The sequence below is a fragment of the Cupressus sempervirens genome, chromosome 4 (genome assembly GCF_028749045.1).
Source record: "Cupressus sempervirens isolate cs-2001-9-10 chromosome 4, ASM2874904v1, whole genome shotgun sequence".
Taxonomy (NCBI): Eukaryota; Viridiplantae; Streptophyta; class Pinopsida; order Cupressales; family Cupressaceae; genus Cupressus; species Cupressus sempervirens.
In genome coordinates this window covers 454,931,885-454,956,550 of record NC_143121.1, presented here as the reverse complement: position 1 = coordinate 454,956,550, position 24,666 = coordinate 454,931,885, and the positions used below count along the sequence as shown (strand labels likewise).

At 35.9% G+C, this 24,666-nt stretch overlaps 1 pseudogene across 1 annotated transcript in view; it reads right to left on the bottom strand.

The window, feature by feature from the left end:
* The window catches only part of LOC149561947 (type I inositol polyphosphate 5-phosphatase 2-like), a 119,721-nt pseudogene that overhangs the window by 34,326 nt on the left and 60,729 nt on the right, over positions 1-24,666 (bottom strand). Inside the window, exons 7-8 of the transcript XR_016363880.1 lie at positions 8,338-9,124; positions 7,931-8,112 (exon numbers count right to left, since the gene is read on the bottom strand). The product of XR_016363880.1 is annotated as a type I inositol polyphosphate 5-phosphatase 2-like (transcript). The remainder of the gene's footprint in view (positions 1-7,930; positions 8,113-8,337; positions 9,125-24,666) is intronic.

Sequence of the window (24,666 nt, the reverse complement as noted above, 5' to 3'; positions counted from 1 at the left end):
TAAGTTGGCGTCTAGTATCACAACTTTCTTAAGGGATTTCATCCTTAAGAATAATCTAGTCACACTTTAAGCAACCATTAGGACTTGAAGAGTTTTCATATATTCATTCGTTGTATGAATCCCAATGTAGCTCCACACTTTTATAACCTCGATATGAGGGAAAACACAAACAACTAGGCATTGTGGGATTAAAAGCCAATTTCATCTTTTAGTCACTTAAGTGACTTTATAACTTTATAACATTCAATATTTAAATAAATCACTTAAGTCACTCAAACTTTAATATCTCTTGAAATACTTGTCTGATTGCTATGCCGTCTAAAATAGGAATCTCCTCATAATTCCCCATGTGACCAAATACACTTTCTAAAAATAGAAAGGGTCCATCTCTATTAAACTGACTTACCATGCATAGTAAGTATGGCAAATGGAGTCTGAATGGCATCAAACAAAGGCCAAATCCATGAATCGTTGAATGTTGGAGATGAACCAATCCTCAGAAGACCCTCTAACCATCCTCATTAGCCTACAAGGATCCAATATTAGGTTAATCCCTGAAATACTAATGCCGGCAACCAATGGGCACATTACAGATATTTCAAAGGAGAACCTTATACTTTACCTAAGTATGCCACTGACAAAATCATTCTAATGGAGTTGGCCAAACAACTCATGGAGGTACAATGTGATCAAAGCATTCTACATAGGCCAGGTTTTGGTATCACCTCTGCTAAGCATTTGGCAATTGGTCATTATATGATCAATTCAATTTACAAAGCTAAGGTTATGGAAATGGAACTTCAGCTGATCGCATTGAAGATGTTCAAGGCCAGATATGACTTTGATTATCGTAAAATGAATTCAAGAATTAAGAGAGCATTCACTCATGTTCATCGCATAAAAGACGTTTGGATTGATATGTGGACAAAGTTGGATATTATGAAGATTGGATTATTGCAAGCTAACTTTGCAGCAGGTTGTTGATTTGAATATGCTAGAAATTCCATCTAATTTTCAAATTGAAGATGATGGTAATGTTCTTGATCTAAAATATCATCAGGTTGGTTTTGACAAACAATGTCCTTTTCCCATACAATGGCAACAAAAAGAATGCACTTCTATCATTGATCAATTTCAATCCATTTTGGCAAACACCAACAAATGGTTGAAGATCAAATATGCTAGAAATTCCATCTAATTTTCAAATTGAAGATGATGGTAATGTTCTTGATCTAAAATATCATCAGGTTGGTTTTGACAAACAATGTCCTTTTCCCATACAATGGCAACAAAAAGAATGCACTTCTATCATTGATCAATTTCAATCCATTTTGGCAAACACCAACAAATGGTTGAAGATCAAAGGTCTCGAAAGGGTAAATCCTAAGATGGGAGTAGATTGTGGGAGTTTTGGTCCGCTTGGGAGAAAGTCACAATTAGAAGTTGTGGGTAAAGTTGGTGCATCCTCCTCCGATGTGAAGAAATCCCTCAAGTTCAAATTAAAAGAGGGGAAAGTATTTAAAACATCTCAAAAAACTGTGCAAGATCAAAAATCAAAAGAAGAATCCAATGAAGAATCGGATAAAGAGTTTGAAGGAGTCATGATCATATCTCCTCCACAGCTTACTCGTAGTCAGGGACCATCCATCCGGGGGACACCTTTCTTGGGTGTAATTGATGATGATGTGGATTCATTCTCTACGGTCTTCACACCTCCTATTCCATCATCGGAAGTAAATACATTCGCACTTCCTACATCTTTGGCAGCACCCTCCATTCTAACAGCTGAGCAATGTGAAAATATCATAAATGTGTTTGAGGATTTTCCGATCTTCACAAAGGGTCACGTTTCCCAGCTTGACACTTCCAGGGCTGGCTTTGAGTTGTTCATGACAGAATCTTCTTATCATCCACCCATGAATTCAGCTGTGCAAACTGAGTCATGCTCAATTACAACAGAGATACAATCAAGATCAATGCCAATGGTCTCTATTGTACATGCTTCCACAAATGGAAGTTTCAACTTGCCTACATGGTTGAGTAAGATTACAATGAAAAGAAGAAAGGTTGTGGTACCCCCAAATAACCTTCTTGTAAAGAAAGCTAAGTCTAAATCTTTGAAAGATAAGATTGTTTGTAGAATCATAGTTGATTCAAAAAAGATTAAGTTTGTAGAAGTTGTTGAACCATTGGTAGACAAGCCAGTTGAGGAACTTAATCGTTTTGATTAAAAGCTCACCAAAGTAGAAATTGGAAAGCAATCACGACTAGGTTGTTTACAAGATGCTCAAGACGCACTTGCCAATGTGTCAAAAAGTAACCAAGAGTTATGGCAAAAGAAAAATCAATTGAAACAAGTGGTTTTTTGCTTCAATGAAATCATTCGGCAATAGTGTTTGCAACATGCAATTGTTACAACTCAGACCCCAAAAGAAAAAAGGATAGTGGAAGCTGTGAAATCTTGGTTCGAAGAAGTCATTTCCGAAAGGGTACAGGCCATTACAAATATAGTCAAAGTCCCTGAATGTATCAGGGGTATTGAAGAAATGCTACATGACCTGATTACATCTTTAAGTCGAAGCTAACATCCTAAAAGAGATTCTAAATGACTGGGATGAGGTTGCCAAATCTGATTTAGATGCCATGGTCACATGTGATGTTCTTCTATCTTGTGAAATGTTCTGCAGGAGCCAAGGACTTATGGGCTACCAAAGAAGAGACACTGAGAATACTGATAACAAAGTTGCAAGCAATCCTTGAATATTGTCAGACAATAGAAACTGGAAACATGTGTGATTTGGAATAAATGGGATGTCAAGTTCTTGATGAACATGATAATTTGGTTGCAGTTGAAGAAATCACAACGGGATATAAAATCAAGGTCAATGCTGATTTAGATTTTGAGGATTTTAGTTCTCACACAATGAACAAATTTGCCTTGTATAAATCTTTGGCAAAGCACTTGCAAGATTCTCTAGCGGCAAAATTCCAAGGTTGTGAAATCAGCATATGCCGATGCAGTTAGAATGGAAGCCATATCAAAGACAATGAAGATTTCTGATCTTCCTACAATATGTGATGTTATCATCAAATTCAAGGCACTTAAGAACAATCTTTAAAATTGTTATTTTGTTTTTATGTTTGCAGATCAAAGAGGATGTATTGCATGAAATTATGCAATAACGTGTAATACAAGTTGCATGTGTAATGACTTGTAATCCAATAATTTCTCTTTCAGTTAGACTCGGTCAAAGTTGATTGAGTTGCTCCCACTTTTTCCTCTATCTTTTTTTCAACACCTTGGCCTATATAAAGAAGTGCCCTCTCATTGTAAAAATCTATCTTTTATTGTATGCAAGAGAGCTCTGGGGAAATTGTGCAAGCGTAACTTTGATTGTGTAGCGCCATGTTGAAAGAAAAGTGAATACAAAGAATTAATTGAAACTTAACTTTGATTGAGTGAGATTGTTACTTGTGCAAGTTAGAAGCTTTGACTATAATTTGCATTTGTTGTCTTTTATTCACATGTTATTTTGTGTTCTTGATTATTGAGTTTGACAAAGAGTTAGAAAGCAACCAGATCCAAAGCTTTGACTGGGAATGGTTGTAAAGATATATAGACTAGAAGCTTCGTCTATAGCTTGTATCTTTTTCTTGATTCACAAAACAATTAAGATATCTTTTCTTCTGGAAGTCTTTGTGCCCCAATAATGAAGCTTATTCATATAGAATTACAACCAAACTTAGAGCCAAATCGGTACACTTTCAGCTAGCCTTTGAGTTGGTGTTGGTTTATCAATATCACCATTTCCAGCTGTTAGATAAAAGTGTAGTAAGAGATTTCACCTTGCCCATTACTCGTTCCACGAGTAAGTGGATTCTTTCCTAAACGTTAAAGAGGAACAAATATTGGTAACATCCCTTTACAAAATCTCTCAACTTCTTGCTTACCTTGAGTTTTTCCAAGGAACGGTGAGAAGGGGGAACCTTCCCTTTAAGGTAGCAGAGACTCTATCTCACATGTTGTGGCTGGTCATCCTATTCTGTGACTAGATTTTACCCAAAACTGTCGGTTGCAAAATATCCACCCAACAGACTGATTTTACACTCAAGACTGAAAATGACATAAATGGGTGTTCTTATATGGTGTTATGGTATGTGGGTTGGTCTGGTGAATGTCTACACTAGGACCTTGACAGTGTGCTTCATAGTTTTGGTCATTACCATGTTTACATTAGTGTAGAGCAGTGGAGCTTTGAGGTAGATGCACCAAGACCTCTTTGGAATCCTGGCATTTCTATGATTAGTGTATTGGATCATGGTGAGTTGCTTGAAGGTGATGTTAATATCAGAGTAGCACAGTGCATCAGTGAAGCAACATTCCTAAGATTGATATGGGATCAAGGCATTTGGCCTTATTACATATTGCGATTGTTTGGGGGCAGGCAATCTTAGGAAGGGTGTAATGTCCTCTTCTGTCCTGCGATTCTAAGGGAGATTGGTTAGCCTATTTTTCACAACCCAGTAGGTTAATTGGATGTCAAAAGGGATGCAATTTCAGTCACGGCTTTATTTATGAAGTAATGGAGAAAGTTAACTAATATTTAATAGGTTTGACATTGCCGAAGTTACTTTATGTTATAAAATAACATTATAATATAGTGACTTTTATCCCACATTGCTTAGTAGTGGTGTATCAACTGCCTAAAGAGGCTTTATAAATGGTGCTGTACTTTCATTTGGGATATGCTTGGTGATTATTCTATTGTGATATTTCTCCATTGTTTCTGGTAACAATTACTGACTGTTCTGAGGACGAACCCTTGGAACCAAGAGGCTGGACAGAAACCAAACCTCTCATGCGAGGTGAATTGACAGCAGAGTTCACTGCCGAATCTACAGGTATTACTTTTGAATGATATAAGAAAGACTTCAATGCAGATCGAAGTTTAAGAGGAAAGGACTGGTTTCAGAATTCATTAGTTTAGATGCACTCCAACAGTAGTTAAAATTATGACATTGTGGCATTCAAGGTTGGCATGAAGATATCATTCAGTGCCAAGCAGTATGAGGCCATTACACATGAGTGCAGTATCAAATATGTCGAAAGCCTATGAGGAGTTCAAATGCATTATGTATGGGATATGATCTGCCAGCACAAACATACTTATCGCAGCCTATATTATTATTCACTAAGGGATATTTGGAAGCCACACAATCTGCCCCATCACTATACAGATTACGCAGAAGTCTAGTACTTTGTAGCAATTTGGGCATGGTGAAATCCATACAAAAATAAGCCATTTCCAGGTGCAAACAATGCCATTGACTTCTGTAACAGTGATGCAATATTTCTCTATATCTTCCATTAAGCTGGAGATGTCATATTAAGTAAACCAGGAATGAGGTAGCAATCATCATAATTATATTTTCTGATCTGTGTGAATCTATCTTTAGTGTGTGGGCTAAAATTCCTAAATATGAAAGTGAATTGAAATTCAGTGGGTAATGTGTCAAGTGTTAGTCATCATGTGCATGGAGAATCTTCTGTAATACCACAGAACTTCATAAGGCTGAATACAAGTATTCAACTGTGATCTCCCTGCTGATAGAAGTCTCCATGCAAAGTGTTTGATGTTATGTCTCTGCAATACATTTGACGATTTGAGAATGACTAGTTCATACAATCATTTGATAAATTGCTCAGAGGTTTCATTGAATGTCTATTGTTTGACCAAATGTCTGAACACAGTCACTGATGATTTGTGATGAAGTTTTAGTTTTTTTCTGCATATGTCTGATAAATACCTGAGAGGATTCAACATTGAGTTCTGAAAATAATGATCAGTCAAGTGTTTGATTAAATTCATGAACAGTACTATCGTGTTTCTTTCGAAAGTTGGAATCAGAATTAGTGACTTGGTGAGTATCTCTGTATAAGACCACTATCAAGTGTTCATTGGAATGCCAATGCTATTTTGTGAGGTTTATGATGCAAATTTTGGATTAAAACGCATAGGTTTTCTTACATAGAAATATTGGTAGCAAATGAAACAACACACCTAATTGTATTTAGGATCCAAAGGACCTCAGGAAAAACAGTTTTCCTATGTTAACAAAAATAGCATTCTGAAACAACTTGAAATATAAACTGAATCCAGAACAATCAGCTCCAGATAACATTCTATCAATGTCTATATTTTTATATGCATTGAAATTTGAAACAATAACAAGATAGCTTTTGCCCCTCCTAGAGGAAAACTGAAACTCAAATTTGATGGGGTCTCTAGAGTCGATCTTTGGGCTTCAAGTGCAGAATGCATTACAAAGATTGAGGTGGGAACTGTCGTTTGGGTAATATCCAAGAATCTCAAACATGGCATAAATAATGAAGCCAATATGGAAGCTCCCTGCAAAGGTCTCAAAGCATGTAATCAAAAGGGTGTCAAGGTGACAGGCATTGAGGGAGATTTCACGATGGGCATTAATGCTATGAAAAAGAAAACATTAAGAATTGGAAGTTGCAGAAATCAGTTGATTCGTGTTGGAGTAGGCTTTAACTAGGAAAACACCTTGGCACATATTTATAAAGAAGCCAATAGGGCCACAGATTACCTGGCCAATCATGGTATTGATCAGAATGAGTTTTTAAGGTGTCCAATCAAGACAAGGACGATGGATGGATTTGAGCCACATATGGGAGGAAAACAATGTAGAATTGGACAATTGCAATCTCCGGGATTAGATTTCCCTTTAGGAAAGCTGGCAGAATCAGACATTCTATCTCCTACTTCACAATCACAAAACAGACAACTTGGTTGTGTCTATATGTGCTAACTTCTGTTTATTCTAGATATGCCATGGCAGTCTAGACATATGGTACAACGAGTCATTTGAGTGTGAGTACAATTGCACTCTTCAGGATCTGTCATTCCTGATTCCACAAGTTCTTTGATATTGAACAGGTGGAGATTATCAAAGTTGTTCAACAAAAAATGGTATGCATCTGGTCACTAGAAATCACATTCATGAATCCCAGCTGAAAATTCCTTGCTTATGTTTTTTCTCAAACAGGAATTGTGTAAGCAAGTATCCTATGCAATTTGTATTTCAACAAGAAACCATAGGAAGATTCATTGGGTGGAGCTTTTTTTGGTAAACATGGATGTAAAGAGACCACCAAGGCAATTCATCTGTTGTCAAATGGCCTTAATTGGAATAACAAGGAAAATTTCAACTTCTACATTGGTTAGCACACCTCCATTTTTTCCCCCTCCACAGGTGGAGCACACTTCTAATGTGTTTGAGGGCCTTTGTTTTCTGATAAACCTTGGGGTATTGAAAAATAATTTGTAATCTGGATGCTCTTTTTTTGAGCAGATGTTCCATTCTGTTTGTTTAAGGGAGCTGCCCACTTAACAGCACTTACCTATCATAAAACAAATAGCAACATAGCTTTCAACTTTTAAGCCATATGAACAATTAAGAAGTGATTTTCAATACTCTCTCCTGATTTGATACCGTGCTCATCAGCTCCACTTGCAGTGTACAAATATAGTGGCAAGGAATAGATGGTACCATTTTAAAGACCATTAAAAAATTTCCTCAAGCATAACAATAACAAAAGACACCAACATCAATTAGCAACCTTTAGTAAGCATACTAATAAATGCAAACTGGAAGTATCTGCGAAGTTGTGAACCTAACCTTGAATTTTCCATCGGCATTAAAAAGTAATCACCATAACCAAGACCTCAAAAATATATTGGAACCATATTCAAAATTAACAAAACATTGAAACAATGATAGTCACTATAACTTATTAGAATCATCTTGCAAATTAACCAAATCATCTTGCAAATTAGAATCCTCCAACTGTCCTAAAACAGAACCAAATCAAAACCATTTTATTTAGTTTTTAAAGACTCACTCATGCTCCAGAATAGTCTCGGGCAGTTCAACTCCAGCAGAAGGAAAATGAGTTTGACGCAAGATTTCCAGCACATCAGAGTTTCGCCGTAACTTGTCCCCTTCCTTTTCGCCAGATGTCAAGTGGGAACAAACAAGGCATAATTTTGTTTGGTAGATAGACATGCTGACTGAGATTGATCCCTGTAACAGAATGCATACCACTATTTCTGCTTCAATATAAACAATACATGTCTTTAAAGAATGATAAGTAAACTGCATATGAAATCTTATGATCCTTGAGATCTCATATTCAACCTTTCTTACTAAAATGTCTTCAAAGAATCCTTAAAATAAACTAATGAATTTATTGAGCTACTGTGTGTGTGTGCGCGTGTTAGAGAGAGAGAGAGAGAGAGAGAGAGAGACCTTGTTACCCATGTAACCCATCAACCCGACCCCAACAGGTGACACTCTCAGATTGTGAATATGATGCCTAAGATTACGGCGTACCCAAACAGTTACAAATAATCCAACCATCTGCTTGCTTGCTATACGCACATATTTTGCTCTGACCCTTTTGGAAAATGAGGATGCCATTTCAAGGCTAGAGTTCACAAGAGATTGTTTTATGTCTTCTTTACATCTCTCCAAAGAACCAACTGTGGGTGATAAATTAAGTGCTTTTGTATCCAATGATGCCTCTGGCCAAATCAAACCAAGATTTCCAGAAAAACTGTAGGCTCTCTTGAAGTAACCACTAGATGACAAAATTTTTGACCTAGATCCCATTGATTGCTCTTGCCAAGCCAAACTATAGTATGCTGAACTACTATGCTTTCCGATTTTTTCATTTGATGATGACTCAGGTGATACTATCATTCCAGAGCTGCTCTGCACTCTACGCATTTTAAATTTACCACTAGATAACAAGAAACTGTCACGAACTTTTTCCTCGAGCCTTTCTGACAGGAAATTTATATCTTGATTATTTACTGGATCTGCTTCATCAGCTAAGATTTCGTCTGCAACAGTTTGAGAAGCATCGGGTAGTTTATTAGTTGGTGAAGGGGGAGCACTATAGCTTTTGCATATGGGTTTGTCTTTAGATGCTTGGTTCAATGTTTTACGGATAAGAGTTTCCCATCCAGATATAGGACTATTATCTTCTGCACCAAATACATTACCAGCATTCAAAGGCACCACTTCTTGAAACCTGCCAAACACAACACACATGGCCATGAAGGCCTCCTTGCCAAACTTTAAAGCTCACCAGGTTTACAAACTTCAGTTCTAAACAGGAATGTTTAAAGTAGGAATCCATTTGCTTCAACATGGACAAATATGTCAGTCACAGAAAAGCAACAGTCAAAATTCAAATAGACGAGACAAGAAATGAAAAAGAATGGAGAATACAACTCTTTTAGTGGAGGATAACTTTATTAGGTTGTGAAATCAATCACCTTCTAAGATTGTCCTTATTACAAATCAGCCAACAACAAGCAGCTTCTGATATTGTCATGCCCCCTTCCTGAATAGGATCTAATAATAATAAAATGATTATAAAATTATAATATTATATTATAAATAATTATACTAATTATTAAAGTATGAAAATAAATAATAATCAAATATACTTATAAATTAATAATCAATAATAAAATGATAGCCCAATATATTATATAAATAAATAATAATATTACAATAAATAAGTGAATATATCAAACATTATATATTTGAAATATAGTTATTAAATATATCATGTTAAAAAACTGAAATATAATATATATATATACATATATATATATATATATATATATATATATATATATATATATAAACTAATCTATATATATAATCCTAATATGTATTAAATATTATTAAATGTATATACTTGTTGTCCTCAATTTTGTATTCGCAAAATTGGGGTAACCCTGCAGAAAAATTTGTTGGATAAATTTTCTAAGGTGTTTTCTTATTTGTTTTTTCTTGGTCGTGTGTTTGTTTTCGGTTTTTTGGCCTGACTGCATATCCTTTTTCCTTTATTAAAAATCTTTCCAAACTGGGCTTGTTAATGATAACTGTATGAAATAAAATTGTCATGTGAATGTAAAGTGGGTTTAGAACCTCATTTTAAAATTTTGCATCACTCAGGTAAGATTTAATGATTTTCTAATGTAATGGTGGGTTTTTCTAGTCTTTTTGTATATCTCTTCATTAAAACTATAGTTGCATGTAAATTTTAAAAATGAAAGGCTTTTTATGCAATAAACTGGGGTTTCGATCAACAGTGCATGTCATCATATATGCAAGTCATCTTTTAAATCACCACTATCAATATTTTGGACCCAAGTCATAAAGGTGGGGTTTTTATATGCACATACATGTGCTAAAATGAGAATTTTAAATATATGCAAAATGCTCCAAAAAGCATGTCATTATAAACTTGGATATATTAAACACAAGTATAATCAAAAACATATGCAAATGGTTCCAAAAAGTACATCCTAACTTACTGGGACAATTTTTAAATGTATTTGCATATGTAAATGGCTCCAAAGAGCACGTCATTGTAAATTTAAGGCTTGTTTTGCATAAGGAATCCCATGGTGGCAATTTTTAGACCAAAAGCATATGCATTTGGCTTCAAAAAAATCGTCTTAAGTGACTTAAAAGGCTAAGTGGTGATTTTATATACCATTACATCTGTTTTTGATGTGTAATACCTCTTAAAGAGAATGTCATTACTCATATAGAGCTGCATTTGGCTTTTAAAGGCTGGAAGTGACAATTTTTTGAGAGAATGCATGCGTAATGCATCATAAAAAATGCGATATTATTTTCTCTAATGCTGCATTTTGAACTAAGGCAGACAAGTGGCAATTTTGGTTCCATTTACATGCAAATTGCCTAAAACAGCCCGTCCCTTGGCTGTAGCATCACAAATACAGTCGTTTTTCATATGCAAATAAATATGAGTAACTGGTATAGTGCATTATAGAACAAAAATAAGGCCTTGGAAGCATGCAAATGGAGATTTAAAGCCCATTTTTTGGGGCTGAATGAGAAAAACGACCTAATTTATGCATGTCATGGGGTTTCTAAAGCCCAGTTTTGGGCATTTTGTGCAAAAAAGCCTCAAGTATTGCATGTTTTGGGCTGTCTAAAACAGGTCTATCGTATTCTCAAGTAAACATGCCTCTATTAAGGGCTGTATTTTGGGATTCAAAGCCCATTTTGAGCATACATAAGCAAAAGTGGCAAGTAGAGCATTGTTTGCAAGTGTTTCATATGTGATTAAAAGGAAAAATCCCGTCCTTGTGCAAGCATCTACATTTGCAAGTTTGAATAGTTCTTTCTAGTTGTTGTTTCTATGCATTTTTGTTCTCCATCACGGACGGTTGTCAATAACCTCTTATTGACTGAAGAATGCATTTATTTGAGAAGAAGAATTAATCAAACTCTTTGCCTATATAGCTGGAACTTTAAAAAAATTCTTCCAACTTCGAAATCATATAGACTTGGGAAGCTTTGATTTGGTTTGGTTTCTTCATCGTCTTTGGGGCTTCGTGCACTCTACTGAGAGTCGTCGCAAATACTCTTGCCTAGCCTATTGCTCCTCTGAGGTGGTTGTTGGCTCTGATCCCATTGGCAGAGCTCATTGTTGGTTCACTAAGGCCTCTGCTCTTCTTGGTCCGAATGGGATTGTGATGGATTTCCTTTCCCCCTTTCAATTCTCCCTAGATGCCCCCCCACTCACCTCCTTCCCTCCCAGCAAGAGCTGAATGAGCACTCCAGGCTCAAAACCTACAGACAGCATATTGTCACGACATGGAATAATCCTCTAGAGACTTCATCTAAGTATTGCTTTTTACTCCGAGCACTACATAGATATCCAAGACAAGGTCATTGTGTGCCCTTGGTACCTCACTTGTCATTGCATTCATGCCCTCCGCATCTCCTTGGTGTCTTTTAGAGTGGGCCCCTATCGGTTACACATATAAACTGATCAACAGATTGATAGAGGGCAAGATTTGTCGCCTTTACCCCCTTGGGAAGGTAGAATCCAAAACCCATTTTGTTTTTCGTTGTCCCACCTACTATGAGATCGAGGGGAGATTTTACTACTTGTTCAGAGAGTGTCGGTCTCTTTCTTCATTTTTCAGATACATTGATTAGTGGTGTCTTGTGATTTATCTCCAAGAGGCCATGCAGCTTCAAGATCACACTTTGCACCTTCAGTTCCCATTGAGACAGACTACATACCAGCTCATCACCTCCTCCTTCACTTCTGTGACTCCCGCTCAGATGACAAAGTGGTCGTTCGACCCTCCTTGAGGTCACACCAGATCTATGAGGCCTCTCAAGAGACATGCTCGACAATGTTATCCTATCTCCAGCAGCTCTCTTAGACAATCTAGGGCGTTCCCTCATCCCAAACTATATCCTTCGTTTCTGGACTACTCTTCTATGAGAAGAATTTAGTCTTCCTTGTTTTGTTCTTTGCTTTATTTCTGGGAACATCGTTTGGTGCTCCCGCTCCTAGTTGTTTCTTTGTTGTACTTCCAGTCCCTTAGACCCTTATGGTCTCTTGTTGAACATTAATGTTAATGTTTTATGGCTATAGTCAGAAACATAAGGCGTAAACATAAATGTATATGTATATATATATAGTCGCATAATATTTAATATATGTATATATCTATGATCAATTATAATTCAAAGTCTCCTTTTATATTGTCAAATCTTTTCTATTAGACCGATCGGGCATGTTTCCCTTTTGCTTATAATGCTTTGGCGGACCCCATGACTTGACATATTATTTTCTCCTGCATCATTGTAAGAGGACACACAATGGCATCAAGCACAGTAAAGCCACATGTGATGGCATCAGATATTCACAATACGTAGTACTTACTATGTTGATCTGAGGTGGACTGATGAATCTGCATTGATTGAGCAATCTTTATCGACCTTCACATTTAATTGGGCATATTACTGTAACATTTGTTTAGTGTTAATCCACAATGGTATCAATGGTCACATCTTTAACTGTTAGGAGGCACGTCACTGAATGGACGTGCCTCCAATGAAGTCTTTCCCTCGTATAAATATATAGTCGATGAGTTTTGTCAAGACAATTTGAATCCATCAATTTACCTAAGTTGTCAATTTATTATTACGGATCGACAACCTTAAATTCATCATAATCAGATCTTTCTTTAAGTACAGCCTACGAAGTATCGTAGACTCGTGACTTGCAGTCTGTCAAATCAGGATAAGACAATCAAGCCCCATAGTGTAAAGATATATAACTAATTGTATTGATTGTAAGCTCATTAATAATATATTAGAGTTTTTCTGGAATTTGATTGTGTAAAAATTTTTTTAGCATCAATGTTTCGGATCACACACAGTGATCCATCATCATGATGAACAACAAGAGAATGGAAAAAATAAGTTCGCAGACTAGGGGAGAAACAAAGATATAAAAAGAGCAGGGAGTGGGGGCGGGCACGAAGACCAAGAGGGGGGATCAAAAGGTGAAAAAAGAAAGAAGAGGATAGAAGACAATTAGTGTGTGCTTGACTGAAAGAGAAGAAATTTAAAATTAAAAACAATTAAAAATAACTAAGAAAGAAACCTAATCAGAAAGAAAATGTAAAGATAAGAAAGACGAGACAAAGATAAAATATGGAACCTATAAACATACAAAGGTAAAGAGTATAAATAATAATAAAATGGACGTAAAATATAAATGAAAAAGAAAGTGAAAATATAATGAACGAAACACAAATAACATGACTAGATGAGACAAAAAATAAGAAGATTATATAAATATATATATATATATAAGAAGAAAAATCATTAAAATAACAAAAAATAAAAATAATGAAGATAAATCAATAAAGAGCAATAATAACTAACTAATAATGTGAACCCGTAAATGAGCTATTACCAATAATAATACATATGGAAAAATAATAATGAAAATACTAATAATCATAATCAAAATAATAATATTGAATAATAATACTAGTAACAATAGGACACGTTATACTTAAAAATGAGAATGCATAAATATTGACAAAAAAATAAAAACTAGTGGAAACGAGCCCTGTCCACCCCTCCGCGTTGTCCATTAGTTTTTATTTTTTTGTCATTATTTATGCATTCTCATTTTTAAGTATAATGTGTCCTATTGTTACTAGTATTATTATTCAATATTATTATTTTGATTATGATTATTAGTATTTTCATTATTATTTTTCCATATGTATTATTATTGGTAATAGCTCATTTACAGGTTCACATTATTAGTTCATTATTATTGCTCTTTATTTATTTATCTTCATTATTTTTATTTTTTGTTATTTTAATGATTTTTTCTTCTTTTATATATATATATATATAATCTTCTTATTTTTTGTCTCATCTAGTCATGTTATTTGTGTTTCGTTCATTATATTGTCACTTCCTTTTTCATTTATATTTTATGTCCATTTTATTATTATTTATACTCTTTATCTTTGTATGTTTATAGGTTTCGTGTTTTATCTTTGTCTCGTCTTTCTTATCTTTACATTTTCTTTCTAATTAGGTTTCTTTCTTAGTTATTTTTAATTGCTTTTAATTTTAAATTTCTTCTCTTCCAGTCAAGCACACACTCATTGTCTTCTGTCCTCTTCTTTCTTTTTTCACCTTTTGATCCCCCCTCTCAGTCTTCATGCCCCCCCTCCCCACTCCCTCTTCTTTTTACATCTTTGTTTCTCCCCTAGTCTGCTAACTTATTTTTTCTATTCTCTTGCTGTTCATCCTGATGATGGATCACTGTGTGTGATCCGAACCGTTGATGCTAAAAAAAAATTTACACAATCAAATTCCAGAAAAACTCTAATATATTACTAATGGATTGTGGAAATCAAATGACACTAAGCTCATGAACATATAAGGCCCTATTTATATAAAGGGCTTAAGAACTTTGATATACAATTTAGTGAACTAAACTGAACAAATCTGATATCTGAAAATTCAACCATTAATAAATTTATCTTATCTTCAAAGATTTCAAAAATTTAATTGCATTTTCAAGAAGAGCTATGTTTGGTGCAAACTTCAGTTCATTTTGTTTAGTTTTTGTTCTTATTCTATTTATACATTTTTTGTTTTTACAAATTATTTTCAGATTTGTGTGGTCTTTTGCATGACAGTCAAGGATCCAAGTTCTTGTTCTGGATCAAGATGCTTCCACCAAACCTTAGCACATCAATCATAAAGCATCCCTATAGCAGAATAAAGACCAACAAAGGATGATGTAATAGGTGTTGCGTCTTGTTAGACACTTTGAATATTTTCGTCATGTATTTGTAATTTGTATTTGACAAATTATATGTAATGTAAAAACAAGATGTAATTGCATGTGATAGTATCACATCCAAAGTTGTTTCATGTAATCATGATGCAAGTTCTTTAAGCCTTGTAGCAATGAATAAGTCGAAGTCAAATAATTAGAGAATAAGTCAAGGTGGTTAAGGGTTTTCCCCTTTTTTCTCCACCTTTCTCTTCACCCTTCTCCTATATGGAGGAGGGAACTCATTGTAAATAATCATCTTTTGGAAAGGCAAGAAGATTCAGCCAATTGTATATGCACTTTAAGACTTTGAGCTTAGATGTAAATACGAATCACTTTCAATAAAAGAGGCAGGTTGCTTTTCAGACTTTGCCCCAACCCAACCTGCCACGTGACGGCATTCTCTTGAATTGATTGTGAAATTTACTACTTTATTCGAAGGGGATTTCAATTCAATTGTGCAGATTTTGGGCTAGCTATTGTATTCGAAGTCAATTTGAACTTTTTAAAACATTGTGTTGTAGGAAAACAAATTTTTATAGATAGTAGTGGCTGCAATTACTTAGAGCTAAAGACTTTGGGCTTCAATTGTAAGTGTTTTTATTAAATTTGAGAGTATCAAGTGAGAGACTTTGAGCCTTATTGGTCACTCTACTTGAATCCTCATTCGAGACAAGCACAGGAGACTCTAGGTTCCTATATTTGTTTCGCAAAGCATATAAGTAAATTGTTGTCTCTATTGTTCTTACGTCAACCCCAGAGCCACTAGTGTTATTATAGCAATAAATACCTTTCATTCAGTTTAAAGTTGTAATTGTTTGTGAATTATTCCTGGAAAAAAAGAATTGGCTGAGAAAAAATTACCTTTTAATTTCAATTAGGTCTTTGTTGAAGCCACCTATAGTAAGAAGGTAGCCTCCCCTATTGCTAAGAAGAGAGAGAAATCTTACTATACGTTACCTAAAATTACAATTTTGTAAATTCCAATCTTAGTGACTTACAAACATTTTACCCAACAATATTGCTAAGAGAGAAATCTCACTATACATTACCTAAAATTACAATTTTGTAAGTTGTAATTTTAGTGACTTACAAACATTTTACCCAGCAATTTTTGGTGACTCCGTTGGGGATACAATGCACATTTAGGAGCCTCATGCTTCCATTTGAAGTATGTTTGTATTTATTCATTATAATTTTTATTTCTTGTAGTTTTTCAAAGCTTTTACCAAGGACATGTAAATGGCCCAAGGTCCTTAGGGAAATGCTTTTTATCCATTAAATTTGGCTCTACCTCTACATGCTATTCTTGATGGCTCGTGCAAGAATTTTCTCAAGCTCTTCAGCAATGGACACCAATATCCTGACGAACATATTGTTGCTTTTTACATTGCATACGGTGTTCATGGTGTTGAACATGAGGCTGTGTTTGTAAGGCTGGTTGTCAAAACTCTCCAAGGCATGGTTGTTGATTAGTTTTACCATTTACCACCATGTACTATTACAAACTGGGCTATTCTCATGGCCAAATTTGAAGAAAGATTCAAGCCTCCTCAAGATGCTCATGCACTGTTGGCTTCCCTCACTCATTTGAAGAAGGCATCTTGCGTGACTATGCATGAATTAGTTTCTCAGTTCAACAAGTTGACACAAAGAAATCTAGTTATTGCTTAGCCTACAGCTGCAAATTTGAAGTGCTTCTTTATAAATACACAAATTCACGAAGTCAGTTTTTTGTTGAGAAGATCAGCCCCAGTTACTCTTGCAACTGCACAGAAATTAGCAATTGAAATTGAAGATGATCTTATTCTTGTTGGAAAGATAAGGAATGAGGCAGTGGGTTTGAAGGAAGTTATCTTTCTTCTGGTTCATTTTATTCCATCACAAGGATAGATCCTGCAATGCAGAGATTAGCAAAGTTGTGTTCTTCAATCCTCACGAGGATTACAAAGGAAACCTCTTCCAACTATCGCTCGTAATCCTACTGGTGGGAATCAACAAAAGTTAGGTTTAACACCAATAAATCTTGCAATTGAGGCACCATTGATGAAGACAGCTACAAAGCATCATAAATCTGAGGATAGTGATTTTTCAGTACTCTTCCAAGAAAAGGAAGCAAACATAGCTGGTGACTCTTATTTCTAGTTCATGTAGTCTTAGAAAGTCGTTGATGAAAAGCTGAAAGATAAAAATCATTTTTTCTAATGTTCAAGTGAATAAAGAAATTTATGACACTGGACATGAACAAATGGACACACATGTAAGTCATGCAAGTCCTAGTCAAGCTAAAAATGATGCACTTGTATCTCAAGGTCATGAACTTGAATACACTTTGCATAAATTTTCTACCCCAAAACTTAAAAAGAACTTCTCATAATTAATCAAGAATTTCCCAAGTATGAAGTTTATGAGAAACACACTAAGGTATGCAATTTTGTCATGTCATCACTTGAGAGACATAAGAAGGTTTTCCCAATCAACAAGATGCCATGGTTGAAGCACCAGTTATTCAAATTGCAACAGCAGTAAAGGAAAGATCAATCTTTGTTCGATCAATGGGATGTTCACTCAGACATCACACTTGGTTGAGAGCCAATAGAAAGTCAGAAATTCCACTTGAACTTGAGGATACAAATACTTGTGAAGAATAAGCAAAGAAACATGTTTGGTTCAGTAGGAGCAGTTTGAATTCATGGACCTATCTTGGAGTAGTAGTACATATGATTCGTCTCAAAAAGGTGAATTTGTTCATCTCGTCCTGGAGATGTTACATCAAGCATTGATATCATTGCTTTGGATGTTCATGCACCATCTATACAAGATTGTTTGCGAGCATGCACGGCACTACAAGCTGATGAAAAAAGGTAGCTATTTTCTTGAGTCAGTAAATGGTTTCATCTGAAAAGTTGCATTGTCGGCTAGTTTTAATTAGGTAGGTTTTCTTTGTTGTCAATAAGTGTGTTTTCACAAGTTTGTTTTCTTTTAACTAGGTTTGCTTTGCATCAATCACATCATCCTGTTTGTCATTTTGTGTCTTTGTTGCTGGATTTTGTAGCCCAATGTATACTAAGGCACTTGGAGACTCTGGATTTTTCAATTCTCATTGTTTCTAATAAGAACAAATGAGCTATGTTCTCCAATCAAACCCATTTGTTGTCCTCAATTTCGGTTTCAAGAAATTGGGGCAACCCTACAGAAAATTTCATAGGATAAATTCTCTAAAGCATTTTCTTAGTTGCTTTTTCTTCATCTTGTGTTTGGTTTTTGGTTTTCCTTTTGTCTTGGATTGATGACATTTTCAATTTCACTCATTTTGAGCTATCTTAGGCCTGAAAAGAAGTTGTCTAGCATAACTGATTAAGGAATTAAGTGTTTTATAGGTGGGGTTTTCCAGCTTGAATGCATATCCTTATTCTTTAATTAAGAAATCTCTCAATAATTGCATGATATAAAATTGTCATTTACATGTAAAGTGGGTTTAGAACCCCAATTTAAAATTTCACATTATTACGATTAAATTTAAATATAGTTTTTAATGATTTCTAATGTAATGGTGGGCCCTTCTAGTCTTTTTGCATATATCTTCATTAAAACTATAGTTACATGTCATTCTAAAACATGAGAGACTTTTTATACAATAAAATGGAGTTTTTATTCAACATTGCATGGCATCACATATACAAGCATCCTTTAAATCACCACCATACATATGTTGGACCCAAGTCATAAAGGTGAGCTTTTCAAATGCAAATACATGTGTTAAAATGAGAACTTTAAATATATGCAAAATGCTCCAAAAAGCACGTCCTAAATTATTAAGCCAATTTTTTAATGTGTTTGCATATGTAAATGGCTCCAAAAAGCACATCATTATCAATTTAAGACTTGCTTTGCATAAGGAATACCATGGCGGTGATTTTTAGACCAAAAGATGCATTTGGCTTCACAAAGGTCATCTTAAGTGCCTTAAAAGGCTAAGTGGGGATTTTATATGTCATTACATATGTTTTTGATGTGTCATACCTACTAAAAAGCACATCATTACTCATATAAAGCTGTGTTTGGCTTTTAGAGGCTGGAAGTGGCAATTCTTTGAAAGAATGGATGTGTAATGCATCAGAAAAAATGCGATATTATTTTCTCCACTACTATGTTTTGAACAAAGGAAGCCTAGTGGCAATTTTGGTTCCATTTACATGTAATTACATTTCAGTATTTTGCCTAAAATAGCCTGTCTCTTGGCTCTAGCATCACAAACAGTCATTTTTCATATGCAAATAAAAATGTAAAGCTCGTATAGGACTTTATAGAGCGAAAATGCAGCCTTGGATGCATGCAAATGGAGGTTGAAGCCCATTTTCGGGGCTGTATGAGCTGAAACAACCTAATTTATGCATGCCGTGGGGTTCCTAAAGCCTGTTTTTGGCCATTTTGTGCAAAAACGCCTCAAATATTGCATGTTTGGGCTGTCTAAAACACATTTTTGGCATTCTCAAGCAAAATCACCTCTATCAAGGGCTGCATTTCAGATTCCAAAGCCCATTTTGAGCATCCATAAGCATAATTGCAAGGCATTGTTTTCAAATATTCAATATATGATTGCAAAGAAAAACCCCGTCCTTGTGCAAACATCTACATTTGATTTGAATAGTTCTTTCTTGTCGCTATTTCTATGCACTTTTGTTCTCCATCACAGACGTTTGTAAATAATCGCTCAGTGACTCAAGAATGCATTTATTTGAGAAGAATTAGCCAAACTCTTTGCCTATATAGCTGAAACAAAACAAAATATCTTCGAAGTTCAAAATCATATAGGCATGGGAAGATTCTTCTTCAAAGATTGCAAAAACATTCTCAAGAAGAGCTATGCTTTCATTTTTTAATTATTTTTGGTGCAAGCTTGGGTTTGTTTTGTTTTGTTCTTGTTCTTGTTTTATTTATACATTTTTGTTTTATAAAAATCATATTCAGATTTCTGTGGTCTTTTGCATGAGAGCTTTGGTTATCAAAAAAGAAGCAAGTACTTTCCCTTGAAGTGCGGCTATAATACAAGTTTTTCCCAAACTGATGCAAGAAGAGATGCAAGTTTTTCCCACAAAGGAAAAAACTTCAGATACATATTTACCTTGCACATGCAGTTGGGATTAAAAACCTTGTTTTTTACATTGAATCACTCCAAAAAAAGAGTTTTCCCTACCATGCAATGCAAGCTAAAAAGCCCACTTTTTAAGTGATTTGCATACACTTTTACCGCCTTTTCAAAGGGCTGCAAATGGTCTTAAAAATCCCATTTATATACATCAAGAGCTTTATGAATGATAATAGAACAGAAAAAACCCACTTTTGAGTGAATAACCTTACCTCAAATATATATATATATATATATATATATATATATATATATATATATATATATATATATATCCATTTTCATGCTTCATTTTCTCACCTAAAGCTTGCTATCTACTCATGAGAAGTGCCTCCATAAAATCTCGTTTTTGAGGTTTTACATCATTTTAAGAGCCAATTTTGCCTAAAATCGGTCATTCCTTGTTTTCCAAAGGACTTCTACTTATATCCTATATGTGTACTCTTCCAGATATGCAAAGTTCAAGCTTGAAAGACAATGTTATGGCTTTTTCTAGTGACTAAAGAATGACAACATACAAAGAAAGGGATGAAAGAATGAATGATTGTAGGCATGGAATGCTTTCAAGATAGAGATGGTAAGAAACAAATGTGTTTTTCAAGAACCAACCACTATTATACAAAAGAACCATCATGGATGCAAGTTCCAATTCTAGAACAAGACATTTCCACCAAACCTGCGCGCATCAATCATAAAGCATCCCTGTAGTAGCATAAAGAGCAACAAAGGATGATGTAAAAGGTGTTGTGTCTTATCAGAAACTTAAAGAGTATTTTCATCATGTATTTGTAATTTGGATTTCACAGATTACATGTAATGTAAAAACAAAATGTAATTCATGTGAAAGTATCACGTGCAAAGTCGTTTCATGTAATCATTTTGCCAGTGCTTCAAGTCATGTACTATTGAATATGTTACAGTTAGCGAGTAAGTCAAGGTGGATAAGGGTTTTCCCCTTTTTTCTCCACCTTTCTTTCCACTCTTCTCCCATATAAAGGAAGGAGATCATTTTAAATATTCATCTTTTAGTGAGGCAAGAAAATTCTGTCAATTTGTATATGCACTCTAAGACTTTGAGCTTAGATGTAAATCTGAATTGCTTTCAATAAAAGAGGCAGGTTGCTTTTGAGAATTTGTGTCAATCTAACCTTTCATGTGACGACATTTTCTTGAATTGATAGTGAATTTTATTGCTTTAGTCAAAAGGGATTTGAATTCAATTGCGCAGACTTTGAATTGCCTATTGTATTCACAGTCAATTTGAACTTTTGAAGACTTTGTGCTATAGGAGGACAAATTGTTACAGATAGTAATGGATACAATTACTTAGACCTAAAGAATTCAAGCTTCAGTTATAAATGTTTTTATTAAATTTGAGAGTATCCAATAAGACACTTTGTGCCTTACTAGTTATTTTACTTGATTCTTTACTGGAGACGAGCATTGGAGACTTTGGGTTCTAGTAGTTGTTTCACAAAATATATAAGTAAACTATTGCCTTTGGTGTTGTTCTTACGTCAACCTTGGAGCCACTGGCATTATCGTAGCAATAAATACCTTTTATAAAGTTTTAAAATGTAATTATTTGTGAATCATTCCTGAAAAAAAAAAGGAATTGATTGAGAAGGACCTTTGTTTTGTTAATTTCAGTTAGCTCTTTGTTGAAGCCACCCATAGCAAGAAGGGAGCCCCTCCCCTATTGTTGAGAGGAGAGAGAAATCCCACTATACGTTGCCTAAAATTATAATTTTGTAAGTTGTAGTCTTAATGACTTGCAAAAAAATTAGACAGTAATACTAAACTATAATGTCCCCTTAGTGTGATCATTTCCAGATTACAGAAACTATATCAATACTAATAGAATCTCTCTTTCATTCACTCCTCCCAAAAATAGAGATTGTTTCCATATTAAAAGACTACAATTCTTTTTTGGCTTGACTTCGTAATAGTATAGCAAATATGAACATATGTTTGTTCTGTTCCATTCCATACACCCCTCGTCTTCCTTATTCGTCGACTACTCCTTGATCTCAAACGTGTTATTCTGATCCAAAAAGATAATTTATATTGCTTGAGAGGATGTCGGTTAAGTATTAGCTATTGAGCCATCTTTGCGTACTATGGAGTTGGTTGATTATTCTCTTTTCTATTGTCCACATTTTTTGGTATCTGACCAAACCTGTGATTGGGTGTGTCTGTATAGTGGTGCTAATTCCTCTAGATCGCTCCCCATGTAGCTTCTATAATTACAAATTCTAAGTACTAATTGGATGCTCTTCTTTTTTATTGTCTCCCTTATATATTTTAATCATTTACTACTTTAGAACTTGGGAAACATGTCTTTCTTCTCTTAATATATATGCTGAGTTCATGAAGTATCTCTTAATGATGTCTTGGATTTGTTATCTCGTGATTTGGTGCCTTCTTTTCCTTTTCCTTTGTTTAACACATAGATAAATGGATTAATGATTAATGCACACAGACAATGAACAAGAATAGCAAATCTCCTTTTATTATTCGCACATACCAAGAGATTACATTCATAGCATAAGATAAGATGATTTACAATGATCCCAGACGGGGTATAAATACTTCCCGCCGAACCTTCCTGAAGGTGTCCGTCAGCTACATAACAATCCTAATCTACCTGTCGGCTACAAAATCTTTACCGATGCATGAGCCCGTCGGCTACACAATTTCTAGCGATGACATCATCCCCCTCCAAAAGAAAAGTCGTCCCTTGGCGACTTCAAAACAACAAAAACAGGAGACCACAAAATACAATAGAGAAAGTATATACACTATAGAGGAGGCTGGGATTCTGAAGAATGTTGATGCCAGTGCAACTCATAGACTTGCTCCGTCCAGATGCTCAAATCCTTCTAAATCCGTGTGTTAACCTCCACGGCTTCCTTCAGGAGAAGTGTTGCATCCATAGCCTAGGTCTTCGCTAACTGTAATTCCTGCTCAACCGCTTCCTTATACCTTAACAGTGTTGCACGCTCAACTGCCCCCACTACCTGCTGGCTGGCTAGATCTGCATTTACCTTTTCCCTAGCCTCCTTTGCTGCCAGATACCGCTCCACTTCGACCCTGTCTGCTGCCCTGTCCGCCTCCGCACGCCTACAAGCATAGTAGACTTCCTTGTACAATCCTACTATCCTGTGCGCCAGCTTCTCCATGGAAGTGTTGCACGGACCCAACTCCAGCACGGTGGCCCAATCCAGCAACATCTCTGCTGTCTCATCTACTGGCCAACCCCTGTCCTCAAAACATGAACGGAAACGCTGCAGACAAATCCCCCTGATGTAAGCCCAAACCAAATGTCACTCTCTCCGCCGAGTCATAGCCTGCAATGCCACATTGTGTCCCTTCTGCAACGCAACCCGCATAGCCCTAAGGTAATCTTTGCATCTGTCCTCATCCGACCCATAATCCTCCTTCGGCACATCATCCATGGTCCATTCCCATCACTGTTCGTTGCTGCTACCGCCACTGTAACCATGTCCACATCTGGTGCCACCTCCTTCCTGGGCGCACCCTCTGACTGTGGAACTGCCACCTCTTGTGGCTCTGGTACGGCTATTGGTCCTGGAGGGACTTCTCCATGACTGGGGACTGAATGGACGATCCAACCTCAGCAGGAATGAGCCAGAACTGCTGCCTCAAAAATTCGCTCACTCTATCTATCACCTCCATTCTTTCGGGCTACTCTGACTGTGCCTCCATCAACAAGGAAGATGAAATCGCGACCACAGCATCTGAATCAATCACATCCAAACAAACCTAGGGTTCGGACTCTGGCACTGGCAACTCTATCAACTCTGGCTCTGCTAGTGCAACAGCGTCTGGTGTACAGTCCTGGGAAGGCAAGCTCTCAGTCAAAGCTATAGGAGACACAACATCCGTCGTGGCCGTGGAGAAAGCAACATCTGGAGTGGTCGCCGATGCAACATTTGTTGTCGATGGGACACCCTCAACCACTACCCATGGGACATCTGCTAGTGCCGGTGGGGTCATCACGACCGGTGCATGACGCTGACCAAAAGGAGGAATGTGTGAAGTGAGGGCGGACAAGTGCGCCGAAGTTGACAACTACGGAGGGGTGAAAAATGTGGGCTCACTAACTGCTGGTTCGCTGCCAACTTCCGCAGAAGTACTCTCTTCCTCGTACTCAACACCGTTGCTCTCCGAAGTCTCCTCTCATCCACTATCGGTGTCCCCGTGAGCCTGCAATTCCCGAAATATCTTCTTCTGC